The sequence below is a fragment of the Carcharhinus amblyrhynchos genome, chromosome 22 (assembly GCF_965287045.1).
Source record: "Carcharhinus amblyrhynchos chromosome 22, sCarAmb.v2.hapA, whole genome shotgun sequence".
NCBI classification, from domain to species: Eukaryota; Metazoa; Chordata; class Chondrichthyes; order Carcharhiniformes; family Carcharhinidae; genus Carcharhinus; species Carcharhinus amblyrhynchos.
Window position 1 is genome coordinate 29,615,824 of NC_137345.1, and position 27,906 is coordinate 29,643,729.

The following is a 27,906-nucleotide window of genomic DNA, read 5'->3' on the forward strand; positions in this document are numbered from 1 at the left end:
GAACTGGTTCTTCAATGTCCCCTGTTTGTGTACTGAGTTTTCTTTCATTGATTTTTCTCCTGACGTAAACTTTTTGTTAAATGTTGCTCTTATTTGCATAGTAACTATCTGCTTTTCACAGTCCTCTCCTATAAACCTATTACACAACCATATTAACCTTCCTCTCGAGTTAAGAACTATCCCCCAGTAAATATTGTTTAGACGTGCAGTTCATATTCCTCAGTTACATTGAGCTGAATCTTTGCCCTTGGGTAGAAGCATGCCATTCAAGGACTTGGAATTGAGATGGAGCTTATTGTTTAGTATATGGGTCAGTGGACATAAACCTAATTTATTAGACTGAGAATCTTGAAAATTTAATAGTTTTACCTTAGGCTACATCTTCCCATCGGTTTTGTGTGTAGAACTATGTGAATTGAGTTTATATAATCCAGAGGCCTTGTCCTTATAGATTGATAAAACAATTAGGTCATATGTTTTTGCTAGAAGATTGACGCAAGCCTCTAAACCACTTTGTTTGTTTAATATATGAATTGAATTACATGATCATGGGTGACTAAATACTAGTTGAATTGAAACGTGTTTAAAAATTCCTCTCAATTGACTCTTTTGACCATATATTGTAATTAGTTTCTATAATTCCCACCAGCCTGTATGAATTTCTTTGTCAGATCTTTATCGCGCTGTGTTTATTTATTCTCATTTTAACAATCTAGTTTTCCTGTCTAAGCATTGTTTTCTTGGCCTATGGACATTCTTCTGTGCATCACCTTGTCATTTTCAGTTCGTAACTTATTTCATACATTGATTGTAGATTATCAGCATGGTACATCAGAGCAGAGTACGTGACAACAGAAAGATTGCCTGTTTACATTCCCATCTGCAATGCTGCTTGCCACATCCACACCAGTTGTCACTGTTGAATATTGTTAAATCTGCATTGGATCAGAATTTCTGTAGTGCTTGCCATTGCAGTTAAAAGACACAGGCCTCTTACAGCTCACAAATCTGCCTGATTGGATTTCTAGTGCTGGGCTTTATGAGAAACTTAGCATAATGCCAGGTTTAACAATGCAGGAAAGGCCTTTTCTATGAACAGGTTTCCCTGTTCGTTCCAACATTGGCAAACTTGACCCTTTTGGGCATAGCTACATAAGTGACAGATGTGAAACATGCTCATCTCAAGTAGGAGAAAGGTTAAAAATGGAACATCACAGGGATAATTGTGGGATAGCAAAACAATACTAATTTTGCTTTAATTGCTGTAATGAACAATTGAGTGTGACGTTGGTTTTCTCAGGGAAATGTACGGAAGAAATGTGGCAAATTTTCAGGGAACATTTGTCTGGAGTTCTGTATAGCAACGTTCCAATGAGACAGGGAAGTTAGGGTAGGTTACAGGAACAGTGTACAAAGACTATAATAAATCTAGTCAAGAAGAAAAGCTTACAAAAGGTTCAGAGGGCTAGGTAATGTTAGAGATCTGGAAGAGTATACGGCTAATAGAAAGGATCTTAAGAAGAAAATCAGGAGAGCCAGAAGGGGTCATGAGAAGGCCTTGGCAGGCAGGATTAAGGAAAACCCCAAGGCATTCTACAAGAGGATAAGACGTGAAAGAATAAGGCATATCAAGTGTGACGGTGGGAAAGTTTGTATGGAACCGAAATAAATAGCAGAGGTACTTAATGAATACTTAAAAAGACCTTGGTGGTTGTAGTGCAGATTTGCAGCGGACTGAAAAGCTTGAGCATGCAGATAATAAGAAAGAGGATGTGCTGGAGCATTTGAAAAGCGTCAAGTTAGATAAGTCACCAGGATCGGACGGGATGTACCCCAGGCTACTGTGGGAGGCGGCTTGAGGAGATTGCTGAGCCTCTGGCGATGATCTCTGCATCATCAATGGAGACGGGAGAGGTTCTGAAGGATTGTGGATGTTGTTCCTTTATTCAAGAAAGGGAGTAAAGATAGCCCTGGAAATTATAGACCAGTGAGTCTAACCTCAGTGGTTGGTAAGTTGATGCCGAGAGGCAGGATTTATGAACATTTGGAGAGGTATAATATGATTAAGAGTAGTCAGCATGGTTTTGTCAAAGGCAGATCATGCCTTACGAGCCTGATTGAATTTTTTGAAGATGTGACTAAACACATTGATGAAGGAAGAGCAGTAGATGTAGTATATATGGACTTCAGCAAGGCATTTGATAAGGTGCCCCATGCAAGGCTTATTGAGAAAGTGAGAGGGCATGGGATGCAAGGGAAGTATAATATGATTAAGAATAGTCAGCATGGCTTTGTCAAAGGCAGATCTGTTCTGGGACCTTTACACTTTGTGATTTTTATAAATGACCTGGATGAGGAAGTGGAGGGATGGGTTGGTAAGTTTGCTGATGAAACAAAGGTTGGAGGTGTTGTGGATAGTGTGGATGGATGTCAAAAGTTGCAGTGAGACACTGATAGTATGCAAGACTGGACAGAGAAGTAGCAGATGGAGTTCTACCCGGTTAAGTGTGAAGTGGCTCAATTTAGCAGGTCAAATAGGATGGCAGAGTATAATACTGATGGTAGGACTCTTCGCAATGTGGAAGATCAGAAGGATCTTGGAGTCTGAGTTCATATGATGCTCAAAGTAGCTGCGCAGGTTGAAGCTGTGCTTAAGATGGCGTACGGTGTACTGGCCTTCGTCAATCGAGGAATTGAGTTTAGGAGTTGAGAGATCATGTTGCAGCTATATAGGGACCGTGGTCAGACCTCATTTGGAGTACTGTGCTCAGTTCTGGTCACCTCATTACAGAAAGGATGTGGAACCTATAGAAAGGGTGCAGAGGAGATTTACAAGGATGTTGCCTGGATTGGGTGGCATGCCTTATGAGGATAGGTTGAGGGAGTTTGGCCTTATCTCCTTGGAGAGACGAAGGATGAGGGGTGATAGAGGTGTATAAGATGTTGAAAGGTATTGCTTGAGTGGATAGTCAGAGGCTTTTTCCCAGGGCTGAAATGGTTGCCACAAAAGGACACAGGTTTAAGGTGCTGGGGAGTAGGTACAGAGGTCAGGGGTAAGTTTTTCACTCAGAGGGTGGTGGGTGCATGAACTGGGCTGCCGACAACAGTGGTGAAGACAGGTTCGTTGGTGTCTTTTAAGAGACTTTTAGATTAGTACATGGAACTTAGTGAGATAGGGAGTTATAGGTAAGCCTAGTAATCTCTAAGATAGGGACATGTTCGGCACAACTTTGTGGGTCGAAGGGCCTGTATCGTGCTGTAGTTTTTCGAAGTTTCTATGTTTCTATTGGGCAGGATTTTCCTGTGGTGGGTTTCAGGTAGCACGCCACTCATTGGTGGTAGAATCTTGTGGCCCTACTGTTGGCAAATGGGTCACCTACTGAAGGCACCCCCATTATCGGGAGATCTGCGCCAGGAGTAAACTGTCAGTAGGACCATACGATCCCACTGGCACAAACACCAGCAAGATTTTGGCACTTACATTGTGTTAATATGAGATGGCAAGGGAAAATTTATCATTTGTCAAGGTAGCATGGTGGCACAGTGTTCAGCATTGCTGCCTCACAGCACTAGGGACCCCAGTTCTCTCTGTGCCTGCGTGGTTTTCCTCCGGGTGCTCTGGTTTCCTTCCACAGTTCAAAGATGTGCAGGTTAGCTAGATTGACCATACAAAATTGCCCCTTAGTGTCCAAAGATGTGTAGGTTAGGGGATAGGGCCTGGGTGAGATATTCTATTAGAGGGTTGGTGCAGATACAATGGACCGAAAGCTTTCTTCTGCACTGTTGGGATTCTATGGAATATTCATTTACCTTCAATTTTTAGAAGTTTCCTACCCTAATCTGTAGGTGGAATTTTCCAGCCCCCAGGTGTTCTCTGCAGCTTGTTATTGGCCACCTATGGGATCTTGTGGACTTGCCAATGCCTGTGCTGTTTTGCATGACTTGTTTGTTCTATCACCAAGGAACCCACCAGTGGAAAGGTCAGGAAAACCCCGTCTTATATCAAACTTTTTTTTGATTAATTCATGGGACATGGGTGTCACTGGCTACTCAGCATTTATTGCCCATCTCAAGTTGTCCTTGGGTGACAGTTCAGAGTCAACAGCATTGCTGTGGCTCTGGAGTCACATGTAGGCCAGACTCGGTAAGGATGGCAAATTTCCTTCCCTGAAAGACTCAGTGAACCAGATCCAACAATCGACAATGATTTCATAATCATCAGTAGATTCTTAACTCCAGATATCTTTTATTGAATTCAAATTCCACCATCTGCCGTGGCAGGATTCAAAGCCAAGTCCTTGGAACATTAGCTGAGTTTCTGGATTAATAGTCTGGTGATAATACTACAAGACCATCGCCTCCCCTAATGACCTCTGTTCGAAGCCTCCTTGTTAGTTGGTGAGATGAAGTCGCTATTAACAAAACTGATTGTCTATTATTTGGAGGTTAGAACATATCAAATAGGCATTTCCCTATTTCTAATTTTCAAAGCAAACAGACTTTATATTTTTTGTGTAAACATGTAGCTGACCCATTGAATTTCTTTCGCTTTCAATTATTTCTGAAGCCACAATTTGTTCTTGTAATCAGGAATCAAATATTTCATGAATATTTTCAATTATAAAAATGCACGGGTGAAATATCTTTTATATGAAAATATTAAATTGCCAAACACAATTCCACTGATACATCTATTCTGACTAACTAATTTTCTTTAAGTGATTGACAAGAGTGGATTTATTTGTCATGACTGATCCAGAAGCCTGAAGTATTCAATTGGAAGAGCATATCTATTGAAGGTCAAGTATTGATCCTCCTCTAAATTGGAAGATTTGGACGAGATAAAATAGGAAAGAAAACTCCAAAAAAGATGCATGACTTAATGAAATGCAAATCAGTGTGACATCTAAGTTAACTGAACTGTTTAACTTTCCAGTTCTTTCACTCTTCAATGATAGAGATTCTTACTATTCTGTGAATTCAAAGTAGAGGCTTAATCTAAAAGTGCTGCCTTGAATTGCACCAAGAATATGTTTTAATCTTGCTGCTCATATTTGATTAAACCCAGGGAATGTTGTAACATTGTATGATTAAGATCGGTGGAGTTTGCGTCAAATGTCACGTACTTTGTCACTATTGAGCAATGTAATGAAATAGCTGTGTTATATTAATCAGCCTCCCATCCATTGACTCTGTCTACACTTGCAGCTGCCTCAGCAAAGCAGCCAGCATAATTAAGGACCCCACGCACCCCGGACATTCTCTCTTCCACCTTCTTCCTTGGGAGTCTGAGGTCACGTACTAACCAACACAAGAACAACTTCTATCCTGCTGTCATCAGACTTTTGAATGGATCTGCTTTGCATTAAGTTGATCTTTCTCTATGCCCTAGTTATGATTGTAACACTACATTCTGCATTTTCTCCTAATATAAACGGCATGCTTTGTCTGTATAGCGCAAAGAAACAAGACTTTTCACTGTATGCTACTACATGTGACAATAATAAATTAAATCAATTCCAATGTATGTAGTCAAATAAACTAAATTGTCTATTGTGTCGAACTTCTAGGTTTTCTGTTTATCAGCTTGAAAATACTTAAAATATTGTAGTACATTGGCTTTGGTAGTGCTATAGTGGAATTAGTAACTTGCATTATATTGTGCTTTTAACAGAAAGCACTTGTTACTGCATGGAAGCTTAATTAGGCAAAAATGAGCATGGAATGAAATAAGCAGATGTTGGAAGAGCAAATCAAAAATTTAATCAGAGAGGTAAGTTTCAAACAGACTCTTAAAATAGAATAAGAAACTTTATAAGCTTACGGAGGAAATCCAAGGGCGATGTGATGGCCAAGTGGTTAGCACTGCTGCCTCACAGTACTGTGGACCCAGGTTCAATTGGGTGACTGTCTGGGTGGAGTTTGCACATTCTCCCTATGCTTTGGTTTCTTTCCAGAATCCAAAGATGTGTAGGTTAGTTGGAATTGCCATGCTAAGTTGCTCCTTAGTGTCCAAAGATGTATAGGTTAGGGGGATTAGTCGTTGTGAATGTGTAGATTTATGGGGATAGGGTAGGGGAAAGGACCTTGGTAAGATGCTGTGTCAGTGAAGACTTAATGGGTGAATGACCTCTTCTGCACTGTTAGGGTTCTATGAATTTAAGAAGTCACAGGGAAGGATGAACATCTTAAATTGCAGATATAGGAAGAGGAAGGGGCAGCTATGTGGGAGTTGGGATCAGGATAGATCAGAAGGAACAAGACTGATTACTGAGCAGGACTTGGTAGAGTCAACAAAACAAAGTTGACAAGGACATGGAATTGGGGGTAGGGTGTTAGCGTGGATAGAGGACTGTTGTCAAATAGGAGGCAGAGAGTGGGGGTCAATGGGTGCTATTCGGATTGGCGGTTGGTGACTAGTGGAGTGCCCCAGGGGTCGGTGCTGGGGCCTCAGCTATTTACCATTTATATAGATGATCTGGAGGAGGGAACCGAGTGTATGATGTTGAAATTTGCTGATGACACCAAGATTGGTGGAACGGCAAATTGCGCGGAGGGTGTGGAGAGTCTGCAGAAGGATCTAGATAGGCTGGGCGAATGGGCCAGGAACTGGCAAATGGAATTTAATGTTGGCAAGTGCGAGGTGGTCCACTTTGGTAGGAATAATGGTAGGAAGGATTATTACTTACGTGGCGAAAAACTGCAGCAGGCGACGGTGCAGAGGGACCTCGGGGTCCTTGTGCATGAGTCGCAAAAACCCAGCTTGCAGGTGCAGCAGGTGGTCAGGAAGGCTAATGGGATGCTGGCCTTCATAGCGAGGGGGATTGAATATAAAAGTAGGGAAGTCTTGCTGCGGCTATATAGGGCATTGGTGAGGCTGCAGCTGGAGTAGTGTGTGCAGTTTTGGACGCTGTACTTACGCAAGGATATTTTGGCTTTGGAGGGAGTGCAGAGGAGGTTTACTAGGCTGATGCCGGAGTTGAATGGGTTGAGCTATGAGGAGAGGCTGAATAAACTAGGCTTGTACTCATTAGAGTTTAGAAGAATGAGGGGAGATCTCATTGAGACGTATAAGATGATGAATGGGATGGATAGGATAGAGGTGGAGAGACTCTTCCCGCTCAGAAAGGACAGTAGGACTAGGGGGCACAGCCTCAAGATAAAGGGGGCGCGGTTTAGAACAGAGTTGAGGAAGAACTTCTTCACTCAAAGGGTGGTGAATCTCTGGAATTCTCTGCCCGTTGAAGTGGTGGAGGCTGCCTCGCTAAATATTTTTAAGACGCGGGTTGATGGGTTTTTGATAAGCGAGGGGATTAAGGGTTATGGGGAGAGGGCGGGAATGTGGAACTGAGCCACGACAGATCAGCCATGATCTTACTGAATGGCGGGGCAGGCTCGAAGGGCCAGATGGCCTACTCCTGCTCCTATTTCTTATGTTCTGGACGATGAAAGATGCTGTGGAAATGCTGGTGTTGTACTAGGGTAAATACAGTAAGAAGTTTCACAGCACCATGTTAAAATCCAACATGTTTATTTGGTAGCAAACGTCATTTGGTAGCGTTTGCTACCAAGTAATTCTGTTGAACTTTAACCTGCTGTTGTGAGACTTCTTACTGTGACGAAAGATGAGCCAAGAATAGAAATAGTTGAGTCTGGAAGTTGTCAAAAATATTGATGAGATTATTAGTATCAGGTGGGCTAAAACAGGGGCAGAGTCAGAAGCAAGTGATGTATAAAGATACATTAGCAGTCTTTGTGACGGAAATGATATAAGATGCAAAGCTTAGTTTGGGTTTGCAAACTGTCTGGCTCAACCCAAGGCTGAGACTGGGGAATAGAGCGGAATCAGTGGCAATGTTACAAAATGTGCACTAGGATAGGAAAAATTTTGATTTAAAACAAAACAGGAAAGTTTAGATCAGGTGTGGAGCACTAATGCCTCCAAAATCACTTTCCCAACCCAAACTTGCCTTTAAACTATCCATTTCTAATTAACTGAAGTAGAAAGGTGGGTGAGTGACCAGCCTAAGAAGTCAGGTTACAGCTTTAAATAGGATTGTAAACCCTCAAGTTTCACTGTCATTCAGCTTTCCAAATTTAGCTGCTGTCAGCCAGGACTCCTGAGCATTGAGAAATGCAACAGCCTCCTTCAGACGAGAACTTGGTAGATTCAGGAGGCTGATACCTTCACAGCCAACCTCTGGGTTCAAGAGCACCTCTTGCAATCAGGACCTTTTGACCTCACCCCAAATACCTTCCCCAACATTCTGCCCCATATCAAGGCCTCTTATCTCTCCAATCCTCTCTCACACACCTGAGCCTTCAATTTTCTTCACCCCCACCCCCCAACAATAGACATAGTCGCTTAGCCAGCCTGGTCCACCCACAATCACCCCTTCCTTTGGTTAACCAAGCCCCTCCAATAACTCCCACACAGACCCTGATCAATCTTCACCTCCCCTTCCATTGGTGCACTCTCCCCAATCAACACCTACTCCTTCACACCATCCTCCTCACCCTCAAAATCCCAGTTGGCCCCTCTTCACAGTGCACACTTAACTACATTTGTGGTCATCAATTTACTGGCCCTCCACTGGCTGAAGGCGGTCAGGTTGGATATCCAAGCAAGGAATCTATCCATGATATTAGAATATACAGTGGAATTTAAATTGTGGGGAATCCTGAATTGTGAGTTCACCCTGCCAATCTTTTGACCAATCCATTCATTGTGGGTCACATGAGCAAAAAATTGCCTGGTGTCCCTCAATAATTGATAATACCACTGAGTGATGGCCTTGTGATATTATCGTTAGGCTATTATTCAAGAAACTCAGCTAATGTTCTGGGGATCCGGTTTTGAATCACACCATAGCAGATGGTGGAATTTGAATTCAATAAAAAAAAAAGTGCCATTAAAGAATCTACTGATGATCATGAAACTATTGTCACTTGTTGGAAAAACCCACCTTGTTCATTAATGTCCTTCCCTGGTCAGGCGTACTTGTGACTCCAGAGCCACTGAAATGTGATTGACTCTCTACTGCCCTCTAAAGGCAGCTAGGGATGGGCAAAAAATGCTGGCCAACTGGCGACGCCCATGTCACATGAATGAATAAAAGAATAATCTTGCCAACTTGGGCAAAAGGCTGAGGAAGAAGAAGGGTCCAGAGGTAGATCCTTGAAAGACACAAGAGTGAGGGTGGAGATGAGGGGTGGGGGGGTCCCTTTGCAGGGCAGGAAAGGAAATCATGGCTGCAGACTTCTACGATTGAATGGGTAAGACTTGAAATGTGGGCAGTATCACTGAGCAGGATAATGCTCGTGACCCATTGAACTAGTTGAACCACAATGTTCAGAAATGGCTAACTGACAATTTATACTGACTCATATTAGCTTAAAATGAAACCTAAAAAATATAAAGTAGACAGGAATTGGTGTTTTTTTATTCATTCCTGGGACATGGGCGTTGCTGGCTAGCCAGCATTTATTGATCGATCAACAGTTCGGATGCACCACAACGAAAAACTGCACCGACCTCCTCAGAAGACAAACATGGGACACGGTGGACAGAGTACCCTTCGTCTAGTACTTCTCCAGAGCAGAGCAGTTTTGACATCTTCTCAGGAGCCTTCAACATGTCATTGACGAAGACAAACATCTCGCCAAGGCCCACTTCATGCCTTCAAACAATCACACAACCTCAAACAGACCACTGCCCGCAGCAAACTTCCCAGCCTTCAGGAGAACAGTGACCATGACACCACACAACCCTGTCACAGCAACCTCTGCAATACATGCCGGATCATTGACACAGATGCTGTCATCTCACATGAGAACACCATCGAACAGGTACACGGTACATACACTTGCAACTCGGCCAACATTGTCTACCTGATACGCTGCAGGAAAGGATGTCCCGAGGCTTGGTACATTGGGGAGACCATGCAGACACTCCACAACAGATGAATGAACACTGCTCGACAATCACCGGGCAAGAGTGTTCCCTTCCTGTTGGCGAACACTTCAGCGGTCATGGGCATTTGGCCTCTGGTCTTTGGGTAAGCGTTCTCCAAGGCAACCTTCATGACACATGACAGCGCAGAGTTGTTGAGCAGAGACTGATAGCCAAGTTCTGCACACATGAGAACAGCCTCAACCAGCATTGTGGGTTCATGTCTCACTATCTATAACCTCCACAACTTGCCTGGGCTTGCAAAATCTCACTAACTGTCCTGGCTGGAGACAATACACACATCTTTAACCTATGCTGAACCGTCTCTTCACTCACATTGTCTGTACCTTTAAGACTTGATTATCTATAAAGACTCGCATTCCAATCATTATTTTGTAAATTGAGTTTGTGTCTTTATATACCCTGTTTGTGAACAGAACTCCCAGTTACCTGATGAAGAGGCAGTGCTCCAAAAGCTGGTGCTGCCAAATAAACCTGTTGGACTTTAACTTCATGTTGTGAGACTTCTTACAGCAGTTATTGCCCATCCCTAGTTTCCCTTGGAAGGTAGTTGAGAGTCGATCACATTGCTATGGCTCTGGAGTCACATGAAGGCCAGGCCAAGTAAGGACAGCAGATTTCCTTCCCTAAAGGACATTAGTGAAACCAATGGATTTTTCCAAAATTGACAATGGTTTCATGGTCATCACTAGATCCTTAATTCCAAACAAATTAAACCTCCAAACCCAGGGAAAGTACTAAATTTGCACAATAGTCTCATTTTGTATAGGAAAATGAAAATCCAAAGCCATCTGGACCCAGCATTCTTAGTAAAATGTGATTGTGTAATATTTATCAATTTTTAATGCATATATTTATGTCATTATTTTCCTTTCAAAAATACAGAGGAAAACAAGTTTAGTGAGGGAAAAAATATCAAAATTTGGTGGAAAAAAAATCACCAAACAATGATAGAAGGTTGGTTACATCTAAGTTTAAATTTATAAATTATTCAGAACTGCTGTAAATTCAGAAAATTTCCGTGAGCTACTCTTTTGCATTCAGATCATTAGTCCGTTTTACTTGACTAAATTCATCTCCATTAGTTAATTTTCCAGAAACCAGATGAAACATAATACAATTTTCCAAAAGGCTGAATACCCAAGTAGGCCAGAGTATCCATTTGTACCCATTGATTGCAGGGACAGGCTTGCTGTAGATGATGGAAATCTCCATCATGTCAAAGGGAAAATAGATCTAAATGGCAACAGCCATGAAATTGCCATTCAGACAACAAATAGCCAGCTACTTCAGATTTTTCCAAGCATTTAGCTATATCAATTATTAATGAGGCTACATTTATTTGGGACCAGGGTTGGCATTTATCTCTTACCATGAGCGCTGCAAACTAATGATGGAACGTAGCAAGTTCAAGTACAGAAAAGGCGGTTACAGCAGGTTTAATGAGTGTACATAATTATGGTAATTAATACAGCAGAATGTGAAACAAAACAAATTAAAACATGAATGAAGCTGTGGAAGGATTGCCGCTGACTCCACCGTGTAGACTTTGCAGGAATGAATGTAACCAGGCCTGAAAAGTGGAGAGCTTACTCAAAGGTTACACAAGAATTTGCTTCTTAATAGTCAATGCCAACTCTTCTTCCAGATAAATAATGAGCCATTAGCCTATACTCTCAAGCAGAAAGCCCAAAGAATTTTAATATGTGTAATAACCTCAGATCAGCTCCCTATTAAAACAATAAGTTATTGCTCTTGAATATCAAGAGTCCACATCAGAATAGATGTAGGGCATTGGTGAGGCCACACCTGGGGTATTTTGTGCAGTTTTGGTGTTGTTATCAGAGGAAGGATATCCTTACTGTAGAGGGACCGCAACAAAGGTTTACCAGGCTGATTCCTGGCATAGCAGTTCTGTCATATGAGGAAAGACTAGGTCAGAAAGGATTATACTCACTGGAGTTTAGAAGAGTGAGAGGGGATCTTATTGAAACTTATAAAATTTTCATGGGGTTAGACAAGATGGATTCAGAAAAAAATGTTCCCAATGGTAGGGGAGTCCAGAACTAGGAGTCATTGTTTGAGAATAAGGGGTAAACCTTTAAGATCTGTGGTAAGGAGAAATTTCTTCACCCAGAGAGTGGCAAATGTATGGAATTCACTACCACAATGTAGTTGAGGCCAAAATATTGTCTTATTTCAAGAAGAAATCAGGTATAGCTCTAGGGGGTATTAGGATCAAGGGACATGAAGGGAAGGGGGGAATAAGGATATTGAATTTGATGATCAGCCATGCTCAAAATTAATGGTAGATGAGGCTCAAAGGGCCAAATGACCTACTCCTGTTTCTAGTTTCTACGTTTCCATGTTTCTTATAGATTGGATTTTTTCAATAAAATTATAGCGAGGCTCACCACACCTTTCTCAAAAGGAAATACCTGACAGTAACCGCTTTGGTGCAGTTAAATATGAAATGGCGAAGTTGTTGTCACAGGGATCCTGCTTCTCCATACGGTACACTGTTGCACATCCTGCCAATAAACTCAGCACCGAAATTATTACAGTACTATGGGCTTCCCACTACAAACAGTTGAAAAAATTCAACCTGCTGGAGAAGAAGGTAGATTACACCTCATCTCAGAGCCAGGCAGTGAAAGTGATCTCTTCTTGCTTGGCTGCAATGTTCCTCGATGCCTTTTTTCCTCTGGTGAGTTTTTAATGGCATGATAAATGACAATTACTGCTGAACATCCTCTATCAGATCTCACATCAACATTTCAATCCTTGATGTGACCTTTATGAAAACGTAATTCTGTCTTATCACATATTACAGTAAATTGTTATTGACACAAAACAATTACTATCTATTGGACATCTTAATATGATTTATATTGGTTTCTTCAGAATTGATTACCTGGGAGTTAAAATGAATGATGCGAAGTTTAACAAAAATGAAGTTTTAAAACTTTCGCAAGTATTTGTAACTATTTTACATTTGTAATTGGCAAAGCTAAAATGATTGGTGATCTGATTCATATCTACAAAGGATTGGAGCAAAGTTAATTATTACTGCTATATATGAAAAAAGATGGACAACAGTGTGGGAGGGGAGAAACTCCATCAAAAGTTAATTCTACTAAATTAATTTTCATATTATTGGCACCATCGTGGAGACAATGCTCAAATTGGAAAAGCAGAATAGCTTTTATTTTGCCCAGCCTCATGCTTGATTGAGTTATGTCTGAGACTACCAGGGAAGTAACTCCAAAGAAGTCGCACAGAAAGGCAAAACCAAGGGAACAATAAGATTTATTGAAGAACTGTCCTCCTGGCACTTCAACCCTGGAGTAGCTGTAGAACTGGCCTCCTGGGCAAGTCTTCCCGCGCCCCAGGTCACCCGACCCATCCTCTTAAAGGGGCTAGACCCTACATACATAACAGATTGCTTAAAGCTTTTTGGGTGAACTTTGCATGAAATAATGATGACTACAGTTCTAACATGTGCATGTTACCTCAAAAAAAAGATTATTTTTCTTTTGGTTTTATTGAAGTTCTATTGCATGGATATAGTCATAGTCATAGAAACTACAGTGCAGAAGGAGGCCATTTGGCCCATCAAGTCTGCACTGACAATAATCCCATGCAAGTACAGTCCTATCCTCATAACCTCACACGTGTACTCTCCAATTCATTAGGAGGCAATTTTAGCATGGCCAATCAACCTAACCTGCAAATCTTTAGACTGTGGGAGGAAACCGGAAGAAACCCATGTGACCCATGTGCAAATTCCACACAGACAGTCACCCGGGGGGGGATTGAAACCCGGGTTCCTGGCGCTGTGAGGCAGCAGTGCTAATCTTCAATTATGAACAAAAATCCTATTCTCGTAACTCACCTGATGAAGGAGAAGCACTCTGAAAACTTATGATACCAAATAACCCTGTTCAACTTTAACCTGGTGTTGTGAGACTTCTTACTTAAAAAAAATGAAGTAGTAGTGTAAGTGAGACTGGTGGGCTGGGTCAAGTTGGGCAGATTGAACCAAGGTTGGGTGGGGTCAAGGGTTACTTGGACCACTGGGAGCATAGAACCATAGAAAATTACAGCTCAGAAACAGGCATTTTGGCCCTACTTGTCTGTGCCAAACCATTTTTTGCCTAGTCCCACTGACCTACACGTGAACCATATCCCTCCACACCCCTTTCATCCATGAACCCATCCAAGTTTTTCTTAAATGTTAAAAATGACCCCACATTTACCACTTTATCAGGCAGCTCATTCCATACTCCCACCACTCTGCGTGAAGAAGCCCCCCCTAATATTCCCTTTAAACTTTTCTCCTTTCACCCTTAACCCATGCCCTCTCGTTTGTTTCTCCCCTAGCCTCGGTGGAAAAAGCCTGCTTGCATTCATTCTATCTATACCCATATAGCATGGGAAAAGACCAGCATGCAATGTCTATAACTAGTCTGGAGCACCACAGCTTCATTTTAGCACCTCGCCAAATTGTCCCAGTAAGTTATTTCACTCATTCAATGATGGCTCAAATTGATGCATAGCAGCTTATAAAAATGTCCAGTTTTGGACAACTCAAGTTTTTGGATAGCCAGATTTGATCCCCAGTAGCGATATTATTTGAAGATCAAGGTCAAATACTGGTCTTTTAAATTGCAATATTTTGGAGAGGTTCTGAAAAAAAAATTAAACAGCTTGTTCTCTATCTAATGCTGAATGAAGCACAGTTCCATCCAATTAAAAAATGAGAAGACTGAAGTCTTCATATTCAGCCACTCTTGCCCTCATCACCCTTAAGCAATCACCATACGTTCTCCATCAATTTTATCCTTCAGCAGTCAGTGCCTCAAATCAAAAAACCTGTGTGCAATAAGAACAGAACGTGTTGGTAAAACTCAGCAGCTCTGCCAGCATTTCTTGTCATCAATTTTAACTTGAAATAGACATTGCACCACATATCCTTTCCACCGCCTCCATAACAATACCTATCTCTGGCCGCCCGCCCCCCGCCCCCCCCCCCCCCCCCCACCTCAATCAATCTGCTATTGAAGCCCTCATGCTTGGCTTCACCTCTCCTTTGTATCTTTGTAACATTCTCCAGCCTTGCAATGCTGGATAATTCTTCCTGCCTGCCCATCCTCACTCTTCCTTTGCCCCATGAGGCTGGTGCATTGCTTGGAATTTTCCTGCCTCTAAGGAAACAGGAAGGCCTGTCAAAATGGCAACATCGCAAATTTCTAACTTGTATCTATTATGTATTAATATAATGCTGCCATTCCTGAACAAGTCCTTGTCAAAAAGGATAAAAAAGAAAAGGGCTACTATAAAATTGGCAAACTCCGCTAGGATTTTTGTTTAATCAACTTAGATGCAGAATTCGCTTTATCAATGAGGAGCAAGTTTGCTAGTAATTGTAACGAGGTGTTTTAAATACTTTGTAGTTTTAAAGGTACATGTAATATCTTTAATTAGTCCATACATACAAATATATCATCTATACATTTTTAGAAATTAAACAAAGAAATTTAGATGCACAGTTACAGAGTGCCCCTTTAATACCAAACATAGGATAGATATATTCTTTTAACGCACCCAACTGTTGGAATCATAAAGGACATTTAATTGCCTCATCAGACATCTTGTCAGAAACAACTGATACAAGAGTGAGTTTTAATGAAACTGCTTTCACAGTTTCTAATCAAAACAGAGTCAGAAAGATATTAATGTCTTAGCTAACAAAAAGGTTATGATATGAGACTTTGCGGGAACTGACACAAATTAATAGTAACATAATGGTACCCTGAAACTGTCGGTAGTGATTAACAAGCTCAGTCATTGAACTGATAAGCAACATTTATGTGTGTTTCATTATGTTGGCAATAAACAAAAAACTTATCAGGACTAAAATTGGAAAATATCCTGAAGGCAAGATGAGTTGACCACATCCTTTAGAGATTCAGTTACCTTCACTGACAAGGCCATAAAGAGAAGAGGCACTTGCACAGGGTCCCATTGCCTGATACAATGGGACGGCTAGGTGTGTTTACTTTGTGTATCTTCAGGAGGCAGTAGAGATCGCCAACATGAGGAGTACGTGGGATGAGAGCACGGAGGGTGCTCTAAAGGTTGGGATCAAAGGTCTTGATCAGTCAGTTGAGTTAACAGGTGTGTTACACAATGACACGTTGAAGGCTCCGGAGAAGACTTCCCTGGAGCTGAAAAGCTATGACATCTTCTCCGGAGCCTTCAACATGTCATTGATAGACAAGGCAAACATACACAGCCATCCCATCACATCGGGCAATGGGACTCTGTACGAAAACTTCTCCGGCTACATCGAGGGCATCCTGAAACCTATTGTACAAAGAATTCCCAGCTTTTGTCGTGACACTATGGACTTCCTACAGAAACTCAGCACACGTGGAGCAGTTGAACCAGGAGCACTCCTTGTCACAATGGATGTCTCAGCACTGTACACCAGCATCCCCCACGACTATGGCATTGCTGCAACTGCCGCAGTACTCAATGCCAACAACTGCCAGTCTCCAGATGCAATTTTACAACTCATTCGCTTCATCCCGGACCACAATGTCTTCACCTTCAAAACCAGTTCTTCATCCAGGCACATACAGCCCTGGGGACCAAATTTGCATCTCATTATGTCAACATCTTCATGCATAGGTTCGAACAAGACCTCTTCACCACACAGGACCTTCAACTGATGCTATACACTAGATACATCAATGACATTTTCTTCCTTTGGACTCATGGTGAACAATCACCTGAAACAACTACATGATGACATCAACAAGTTCCATCCCACCATCAGACTCACCATGGACTACTCTCCGGAATTGATTGCATTCTTGGACACACGCAGCTCCATCAAGGGCGGACACCTCAGTACTTCACTGTATCGCAAGCCCATGGTTAACCGCACGATACTTCACTTCTCCGGCTTCCACCCTAAGCACATTAAAGAAGCCACCCCCTATGGACAAGCCCTCCATATACATAGGATCTGCTCAGATGAAGAGGATCACAACAAACACCTCCAGATGCTGAAAGATGCCCTCATAAGAACATGATATGGCACTCAACTCATTGATCAACAGTTCTAATACACCACAGTGAAAAACTGCAGCGACCTCCTCAGAAGATAAACACAGGACACAGCGGACAGAGTACCCAGTACTTACCCGGAGTGGAGAAACTACGACATCTTTTCCAGAACCTTCAACATGTCATTGATGAAGATGAACATCTCGCCAAGGCCATCCCCACACCCCCACTTCTTGCCTTCAAACCGCACAACCTCAACAGTGACCACGACACCACACAGCCCTGCCACAGCAACCTCTGCAAGACATGCCAGGTCATCAACGCGGATGCCATCATCTCACGTGAGAACATCCACCAGGTACACGGTACATACTTTTGCAACTCGGCCAACATTGTCTCCCTGATAGGTGCAGGAAAGGATATCCCTAGGCATGGTACATTGGGGAGACCATGCAGACGCTATGGCAATGGATGAATGAACACCTCTTAACAATGACCAGGCAGGACCGTTCTCTTCCTGTTGGGGAACATTTCAGCAGTCACGGGCATTCGCCTCTAATTTTCAGGTAAGCGTTCTCCAAGGCAGCCTTCATGACACACGACAACGCAGTGTCACTGAGCAAAGACTGATAGCCAAGTTCCGCAAACATGAAGGAGGCCTCAACTGGGATCTTAGGTTCATGTCACACTATCTGGAATCCTCATGACTTGCCAGGGCTTGCAAAATCTCACCAAGTGTCCTGTCTGGAGACAATACACATCTCTTTAACCTGTGCTTATCGCTCTCTCTACACGCATTGTCTGTACCTTTAAGACTTGATTACCTATAAAGAATTGCATTCCAACCATTATTTTGTAAATTGAGTTTGTGTCTTTATATACCCTGTTTGTGAACAGAATTCCCACTTAACTGAAGAAGGGGCAGCGCTCTGAAAGTTAGTGGGTTTTGCTACCAAATAAACCTGCTGGACTTTAACCTGGTGTTGTGAGACTTCTTACTGTGTTTACCCCACATGGCATCTCCACATTATCAAAAGTAGAGACATGATGTCTGATTAAGAGACTAGAGGACAGATTTAGGGATGATATATTCAAGTATCTAACGAGGTATAGTGATCTCATAAATCAGGGCGGTTCAGTATTTTATTTCAGCACGTCATTTGTAACACTTTTGATTGCATTGTGTCCAACTGACTGTTAGCTGCAGAATTATTTAAACCAGGATGACTTTCTTCGTCTGTTGGAATAGTGTCTCGACCCATTGTGCTGAGAACTAAACCTCTTGCTAGCAAGTAAAATAAAGACAATATGTCGGCTAAGCATCTTTGTTAATAAGTGTTTGTGTCAAAGTCAAACTCAGAAGTCAAGATTTCAACATTTGTTCTAATATTTTCTGTCTGGATACATTACAAATACTATGGAGAGAATGCCTGCTCGTGAATAAACAATTCCGTAGAATTATAGAATCATGGGATTATAGAATCTCTACAATGCAGAAGGAAGCCATTCAACCCATCAAACCTGCACTGACAACAATCCCATCCAGACCTATCCCTGTAACCCCACATGTTTACCCTACTAATCCCCTTAACACTAAGGGGCAATTTAGCATGACCAATCAACTTAGTCTGCATATCTTTGGAGTGGGGGAGGAAACTGGAGCAGCCAGGGGAAACCCTTGCAAATGCACAGAAAATGTGAAAACTTTAGACAAAGGACGGGATTTTACAGTCTCGCTCAGGCAAGCCTGGAAATTCTAACCCTAATCCTAACCCTTTCTTAGCATACTCATACAGGAAAAATTAACTTTAAACTTCAGCTTGTACCTTCTTCCTAACACACACATAGTACAAATACAAAATACTAAAACTATCTCCATTTTATGACAGAAATCATCTCAATGCTGTCCCAGTACACTTGCTTCAATTTACAGCTAAGAATCTATTACTTCTAAGATTTTGAAACTTCTGAAAACACTTATCCAATTTATTTTGCAGCAGATATTCCACAATGGTTCCCTTGTGCCATGAATTGTCTTGCCTGGAATAACATGTGGAGTGGTAATTTTAACTTGGTATGGGAGTTCCTGAGCTCCATTATTGAGTGTTGCAATACCAGTCCCTGGAAGAGTTGATTACCAATTCCTTCCAATGCTGAAAGTAGCAATTGTGAGTAGACAATTACAATACTTTACTCCAAGATGATATATTCTGCAGAGCAACACACAAAATCTATAAGGCCACAGTAAATTGCTTATAGATGGTTCTCCGTTGACTGGAGTGTGCGTTGATCGCTTTCATTTTGAGAGGTCCTTGAGCATTTGAATTTGTCTGGGATAGTAAGTAGAAAGAAGAGATAAGGTATGATAATGAGATGTCTGCATGCATGAAACTATCACTTTGAACAGGGCATCAGTTGCACATTGAAAAGAAAACTAAATTATTGGAGAAGAATATATAGATAGATAATCTGAAGGACAAAAAGCATTAAGCAATGACAGATACAGAAAATCACAATTACACCTAAATATAAATGATCAACCATTACAACAGACCTAGCTTTCTGGTTAAGGGAATCATGGCCATAATGCAAATAAATCTGTATATTGACAACGAATTCCGAGGTTTGGAGTTTTGCTGGGGGTGGGGGTGGGGGTGGGGGGAACGGGTAGAGCAGGAGTGGTGAGAGGTGGCAAGCCATTCAAAACTCCATTGGCTCCGGTGGGACTGGAAAATTCCAGCAGTGGAAAAAGCTGTAAAATCCTATTCATGTCTCTTGTAATAAGTCTTTGGGGGCAGAAGTCCCCTCACCAAAATCCCTTTTTTTATAAACTCTAACTGCAGTACACAGAGTGCTAGCAATTAGCTGTCTATGTCCAGATGGACATCTCACCAGGGCTATTCCCACACCCCCATTTCTTGCCTTCAAACAACCACACAACCTCAAACAGACCATTGTCCGCAGCAAACTGCCCAGCCTTCAGGAGAACAGTGACCACAGCACCACACAACCCTGCCACATCAACCTCTGCAAGACATGCTGGATCATCGACACGGATGCCATCATCTCATGTGGGAATACCATCCACCAGGTACACGGTACATACTCTTACTACTCGGCCAACTTTGTTTACCTGATACGCTGCAGGAAAGGATGTCCTGAGGCATGGTACATTGAGGAGACCATGCAGACGCTGTGACAGCGGATGAATGAACACCGCTCAACAATCACCAGGCAAAACTGTTCTCTTCCTGTTAGAGAACACTTCAGCGGTCACAGGCATTTGGCCTCTGATCTTCGGGTAAGCGTTCTCCAAGGCGGCCTTTATGACACATGACAGCGCAGACTCGCTGAGCAGAGACTGATAGCCAAGTTCTGCACACATGAGGACGGCCTCAACTGGGATCTTGGGTTCATGTCACACTATCTATATCCCCCACAAACCCCCATGGACTTACAAAATCTCACTAACTTTCCTGTCTGGAAACAATACACATTTTTTTAACCTGTGCTTAATGCTCTCTCCACTCACATTGTCTGTACCTTTAAGACTTGATTAGCTGTAAAGATTCACATTCCAATTATTATTCTTGTAAATTGAGTTTGTATGCCCTGTTTGTGATCAGAACTCCCACCCACCTGACAAAGGAACAGACAGTTCTGAAAGCTAGTGGCGTTTGCTACAAATGAACCTGTTGGACCTGGTGTTGTGAGACTTCTTACTGTATCTCCAGGGGTGTCAAAGGAACTGACACTCCCAGTTAAGTACAAGGCAATGACTCCCTGATTAGCCCATCAATTGGATCCTTAATCAGGGAATTCATACTCCAATAAGCCAACCTCAATGGCCTGATTGAAGTCATTACATCTCTCTCACCTAAAACTATCCATCTATTACTTGTGATTCTTCCACTCATGTCTTTCATCACTGTTGTTTTTTTATGCCTCAGGATACACAGAGATGCTATAACAGCTTTTATTTATAGATGAGGGTTATCCATGCTTTGAGCAGTTAGCCTCAGTCCAGTCGTTGTCTTTTTAAATGACTATAACCATGTCTAAAGAATCATACACAATTCCAACAGACATACAATCGCATACCAAACAATTGAGCAATTGAACACTGCATCTTTTTCCCTTTGTAAAACCAAAGATTACATTTTGAATTAAACAATCTGAGGCAACAAACATATATGCATTGAGTTACTTCTTAAGAGTCCAGCTTGTCCATGCTGTTCAAGGATAGAAATTGTTTTTGATATATGGGATGGACAGTAAGTGCTGGCCTAGGCATGAATAAAATAAATGAATATCTCTGACGATAGCACTGAGATCTACACATCTCAGGTTGTGGTTACCTACCCAGTTGTTTGCACCTTTAAGATACACAAACTCAAAGTTATACAATTTTAAAAAAATAATTTATTGGATGGGGGTTTCATTGGCTCAGACAGCATTTATTGCCCATTCCTAATTGCCCTTGAGAAGGTGGTGGTGAGTTGCCTTCTCGAACTGTTGCAATCCCTGAAGTCCGTGAGTGATGCTGTTAAGGGTGATAGACAGAGATTCCAGACCCTCGAATGACCTCAATGCAAAGAAATTGTGTCAACGTCACCTTGACTGACAATGTCTGACCACCTGTGGCTTCAGACCTTCCTCCGAGAGGTTGCAGAGGTGAGACAATGCCAAACTTCATTGGCACTGCTGCTCTGACAGGTCATGAAGACTGACTGGTCGCATTTACATCCTTTGCACTGAGTGGCACCTTCCTTTGTCTAGTGAAATTTTGCCATTTCCTCTACATCACTCCACTGCATGTGTGTGTTTAGCTTGCTGCAACTGCTGCTGGCCTGCCAGGTCCAACCCTTCCCCTGTGTTGCTGATGTGACCAATTACCACTCTATCAAACTACTCTAGATCATCAACTGTGCTACCAAGCAGCACTTGGTTAGCAATAACCTGCTTACTGGTGCTCAGTTTAGGTTCTGCTAGGGCAACTCAGATCCTGACCTCATGGACAAAGGACCTGAATTCCAGGACTGGAATTTTCCCGTTCTATCACGGGAATCGTAGCAGATGGGGATGGACTATGCAAAGGCCCATTGACCTCAGGCAGGATTTTCCAGTTTTTAGGGCTGGAAAACCCCATTCCAGAGGTGAGGTGAGAATAACAGCCTCAAATCAAGGGAATTAGGAGAAGCTCTCCGCTGATTGGAGTCATACCCGGCACAGAGGAAGATGGTTGTGATTATTGGAAGTCAAACATCTCAATTTCAAAACATCATTGCAGAGTTTCTCAGGGTAGTGTCCTAGACCCATCCATCTTCAGCTGTTTAATCAATGACCCTCCTTCCATTATAAGGTCAGAAGTGGCAATATTCGTTGATGATAATGTTTGTCACCATTTGCAACTCCTCTGAAACAGTCAGTATCCAAATATGCATTACCTGGACAATATCCAAGCTTGGGCTGACAAGTAGCAAATAACATTAACTTCAAACAAGTGTGACTTGCAGGGCCAGACCTCACTAGGACTAATCCAGTTTATTGATGCATCTTTGGTATATTGGAAACAGAATTCATGGATTGCTTCCACTGGGAAATAAGTTCTGTAGGGAGAACCTTGTCCTAAATGACAATGCATTGGTAAGCTGCTAACAGGAATGAATTAGGCAATAACGATTACGCTTTAACCTATTGCCATACAATTGTTTTCATACAAATTTCCTACTTTCTGGAACATATGACCAGTTCTGTGAAACGCCATACCATTATTAAGACAGGGATGTTGATATTTAATTGGAATATGATAGAACATAATGATGTAAAGTTGACATGATATAATAATAACATTCAAGGCTATGGGCCAAGTGCTGGTAAATGGGATTCAATGGAAGTTCATGTGTCAATGCAGATCTGCCTCTTCTGCACTGTATGATTCTATAAAATATTTGAGATGCTGTAACATAAAACAATATTTTAAAACTCTCTCTATTCCTCGAGGCAAACCTTAGCTCACCATTTAATGAAGGATCAATCTCCAAAATGTCATCTCAGCTGTCCCCATCACAGTGGTTACTCCATGACCTGAGTAGAGCAAACTCAAAGTCCAAGCGGTAGGTGTTCAGCACTATAGATGTTTGTTGATGGTTTGTAATAGTGAGAAAAATTCTTTTTCAAAATGAGAGATGGAGCCACATTGTAAAATTCAACAATATTGAAAGCTTGGTTAAAATTTTAAAACATTTGGAATAGAACAAATGAAATTTGTTTGCAAGTCACAAATGAGAAAATTGCAAAATTGTATTGTACCATTTTCGTTGGAGCAGAGAAGACTGAGAGATGACCTGATTAAGGTGTACAAGATTATGAGGGGCATAGACAATTTGGATAAGGAGTAGCTGTTTCCATTAGTAGAAGGTTTAGTTAAAAGGGGACATAGATTCAAGGTGAGGGGCAGAAGGTTTAGGGGGACATGAGGAAAAACCTTTTTACCCAGAGGTTCTGGAATGTTCCACCTGGGAGGGTGGGTGAGGCGAGTTATCTCACAACCCCTAAAAAGTACCTGGATGAGCATTTCGCACATCATATCATTTAAGGCTATGGGCCAAAAGCTGGTAAATGGGAATAGTTGGGACTTCAGGTGTTTCTCGCGTGTCGGTGCAGATTTGATGGGCAGAAGGGCCTCTTCTTATTGCATGATTCCAAGACTCTATTTGAGGTAGAGCTTTTTAAATGAGTGATGTCATGTAATTGAAGTGAATCTTACATTCAAATGACTTTAACCCACCATTCCAACCAGCAATGCTCCTGACGCATTCTCCTATTTAATACGCAATATTTACTGTCATGATTTGTCATAGGAAACAAACTTCTGTGTTACATCCCTAAATGCTAATTTAGGAATTTGGTGAGCTGCATATAAACATTTTGTATTGTGAGGAATTAAAATCTTCGTGGTATTCAATACAACTGATTTTTGCTTTCAGATTTTCCTGGAATTATTATTTCCTTGAAGCAAGTAGTTTTTCAATGTCACATTGTGCAGTGAAGATGAGCTCAAGCTGCATAGAGCAATGACATTGATCGCCCTTCATTACGTGATCCTGAGTTTACTCATGCAATTGCTGCTTGCCAACAGTACTCTGTGCAGACAGCTCATCTACCTGGAATTCATCTACTCATCCATACGCCAAGCTCTCCTTAAATTCTTTTAGCACAACTTTTGTCCCATTGCATGTTTTTCTCCCATATTCAAAATTACTTCAGTGCAGTTTTGCTGGACCATAGAGTAGCACAAGCTCTGATATTCAACCTTACATTATTCTGCAGAAAGCTTACATTTTTAGACTCTATTTGCTGAACTAAGATGAAAGTGAACACTGAACTGAAACAATCCAATTGGTTTGTATTTTCTGTAAGGTAATAGAAAGAAACAAGTAAAAGTTTGAAATGATCAGTACAAATTATGATTGATTAGTTATGCACTACAACATCACATTTTCTCAGACTATAGATCATATTTTATCAAGGCACTTTTTGGAATGAGTGATTATTTTTGATTTAATGGTGTATTTTGGTGTTTTTCTCTAGATAAGGAGTGCACGGGATAAATTGATAGCTCCCAGAATTGGGTGCAGGCATCACGATGTACAATTATACAATTCCTTTTCAAACTTTGTACTCTTTGATAATGATAGTGATATTGAGTGGCTTCTCTGAGTGGTTGCATGCCTCAGAAGAAAGGAGAGGAAAGGGCAGGGGGGAGCACTGGAGTGGGGAGGGGGTGAATCGGTTGCATCTGCTGAACCCCCGTGGAGGGAATGGTATGCAGAATAATTGGACAGGCTGACATTGAAGCCTCGGCCAGTCATGTTTCTGAAGCCACTGAGGATGAACGGTTCCTGCCTAATGCAGCTTCTAAAATAACACCTCATCCTTCAAACCGTGATGATGTATAAGCTGCAGGTGAAAAAGCCACATGCCTCTCTTTCCCTCATTCCCAAACCTAGTTTTTTTTCTCTTTCGACTTTCTGATACACAAGGACTGCTGCTTAGCCAGCCAGTGATGCCTGAGGCTGAGGGCCTAGTGTGAGAACAGACTAAGGAGGAAGAAACACCATCATTGAATCAGTTATAAATATCAAGCTCATAGTTCATGGTAATATTTTCATAGTAAGTTTTAGTTCTGGGAAGATTAAAGCTTAACTATAGGAAATGGAATAAATACAATGACAGCAGCTTGAAGACATTAAATAATGAAGCATAAAATAATGAGGGGCATAGATAAGATAGATAGTCAACGTCTTCTCCCAATGGTACAGGAGTTTAAAAATAGAAGGCATAGGTTTAAGGTGAGAGAGACAAAAGAGTCCAGAGATTCAATTGTTTTACAGAGAGGGTGGTGAATGTCTGGAACAAGCTGCCAGAAGTAGTCATAGTAGAGGTGGGTAGAATTTTGTCTTTAAAAAGCATTTAGATAGTTACATGGGTAAAATGGATATAGTGTGATATAGGCCAAATGCAGGCAATTGGGACTAGCTTAGTGGTTAAAAAAAAAGGGTGGCATGGACAAGTTGGGCCGAAAGGCCTGTTTCCATGCTGTAAACCTCCATGACTCTCTCTAAGGCTATTATACTTAAAAGCTTGGGGCCATGTTGACTTAAAGGGCTAACAAGAGGTCAGATCATCAAACAGCAGCAGGCCTTATTCAGTTGGAGGGTTGGATACGAGGGTCAAAATTCTCCAGCTGTTCACACCACAGGGAATCTCCAGCCCTGCCGGCAGCACAACCCCACCTGTGAGTTTCCCACCAGGTGGAGTGATGTCAATGGGAATTCCCATTGATAGCGGCGGGAACAGAGAATCCTAGCAAACAATGTGCCACCTCCCACCAGAGGGAGGCATGCGGCTGGGAGGCCAGAGAATCTCACCCAAGGTGTCTATAGTGCTGGTAAAGAAGCAAAGCTCACAGTGTTTGTTTGTTTTTGGAGTTAGAGTAATGATTAATTTGATGATAAAAAGTCTCACCACACCTGGTTTAGTCCAACAAGTTTATTTAGAATCAAGAGCCTTCGGAACATTGCTCCTCCATCAGGTGAGTGGAGGTTAGTTCACAAACATAAGAACATAAGAACATAAGAAATAGGAGCAGGAGTAGGCCATCTAGCCCTTCGAGCCTGCCCCGCCATTCAATAAGATCATGGCTGATCTGTCGTATAGACACAATTGCAGATTAGAATGTGAAGAATGGTTGGAATGTGAGTCTTTACAGGTACAAACAGTATGCTTGGAGAGAGGGATAACAATAGGTTAAAGAGGTGTGAATTGACTCAAGCCAGGACAGTTAGTAGGATTTTGCAAACCCCAGCAGTATGGTGGGGGTTACCTGTTGTGTGACATGAACCCATGATCCCAGTTGAGACCGTCCTCTAAACCAATAGCCAACTTCCGCGCACATGAGGACGGCCTCGACCAGGAAGTTATTGTTGATGCAGCCTCGATGGGCCAAAGGTTCTTTTCTGTATACACAACTCTATGATATCAGAAACTGGCATTGTGCGTACTTTAGAGAATAGTGCAGAGAAAAGTGATGAATCATTGGGTACAAGTGGTCTGCAGTGGGGAAAGGGAAAGAATCACTAAAGTGCCAGCCTACTAGGGGGCATGACCCATAAGTTCTGCTACAGAAATCACGGATGGGGGAACCATAAAGAAAGAGACTGATGGGTGTCAACTACAAAGGATATGCAGGTTAGGTGGATTGGCCATGCTAAATTGCCTCTTAGTATCCAAAGATATGTAGGTTAGGTGGATTCCATGGTAATTGCACAGGGTTACAGCAATAGGGCAGAGGGGGGGGCCTGCAAGGGATGCTCTTTTGGAGAGGTGGTGCAGACTCGATAGGCTGGATGGCCGCTTTCTGCATTCCAGGGATTCTATATTACACGGAAATGCTTGGCCCACCAGAGAACCTGATGCCACTGTCAAAGAGCATGGAGTGGTCTGGCTGTAATTTGATGCAAAGTCCATCCTTTGCAGCATGGAAATTCTGACCAACTCCATGAGAACGTTCCTCGACCCAAGTGTAATAGACCACGTGATGGTTTATGGCTCAGCTTCCATTGAAGTACAAGCAGATGTCACCCAACTTCCAAATGTTGCAGTGGAAACTCAGATGCAAGTCATGGCCTCCCATCTCTGCAAGCTCAGCCTGCTGTCATAATGGTTGTGGATAGCAATGCAGAAAGGGGCTTTCATGACCTTAGGAATTTAGCAATCTGTGTCACAGTTGATTTCTGAGATTGTTGAGGCACTTTCCTGGGAGGTGACAATGGCTCTGATCCTTGTTTAAGTTGACAGCATTCTCACTCCCACTGCTGCCTTTCTGTCAGTGCCCTTGCTGTCAGCCAGTAAGAAGTCTGACAACACCAGGTTTAAGTCCAACCCAGTTCAACGCTGGCATCTCCACATTGGACTTAAACTTGGTGTTGTCAGACTTCTTACTGTGTTTACCCCAGTTCAACGCCAGCATCTCCACATCATGACTACCATTGTCAGCCAGAGCAGACTGGTGCTGTTCACGTCTTTAAGGCCCAGAGCTGCTTGAAGGTATCCTACACGACTAACTGCTCTGTTGAAAGTGAATGTTTTTCTACCAGTCATGTAGCAGCCAGATACTGGTGTAGTGCTGCGTAAGAGCCAGGAAAAAACATTGCAACTCTGGCACTAAAGGAAAAAACAAGGGTGATTATTTGAGTATTGTGTGGAATATGGAATGTCTTTGCTTTGTGGAGTATTTTGTTTTGGAATTGTGACCAAAAACACACTGTGATAGCCCATCATTGAGGGGCGGT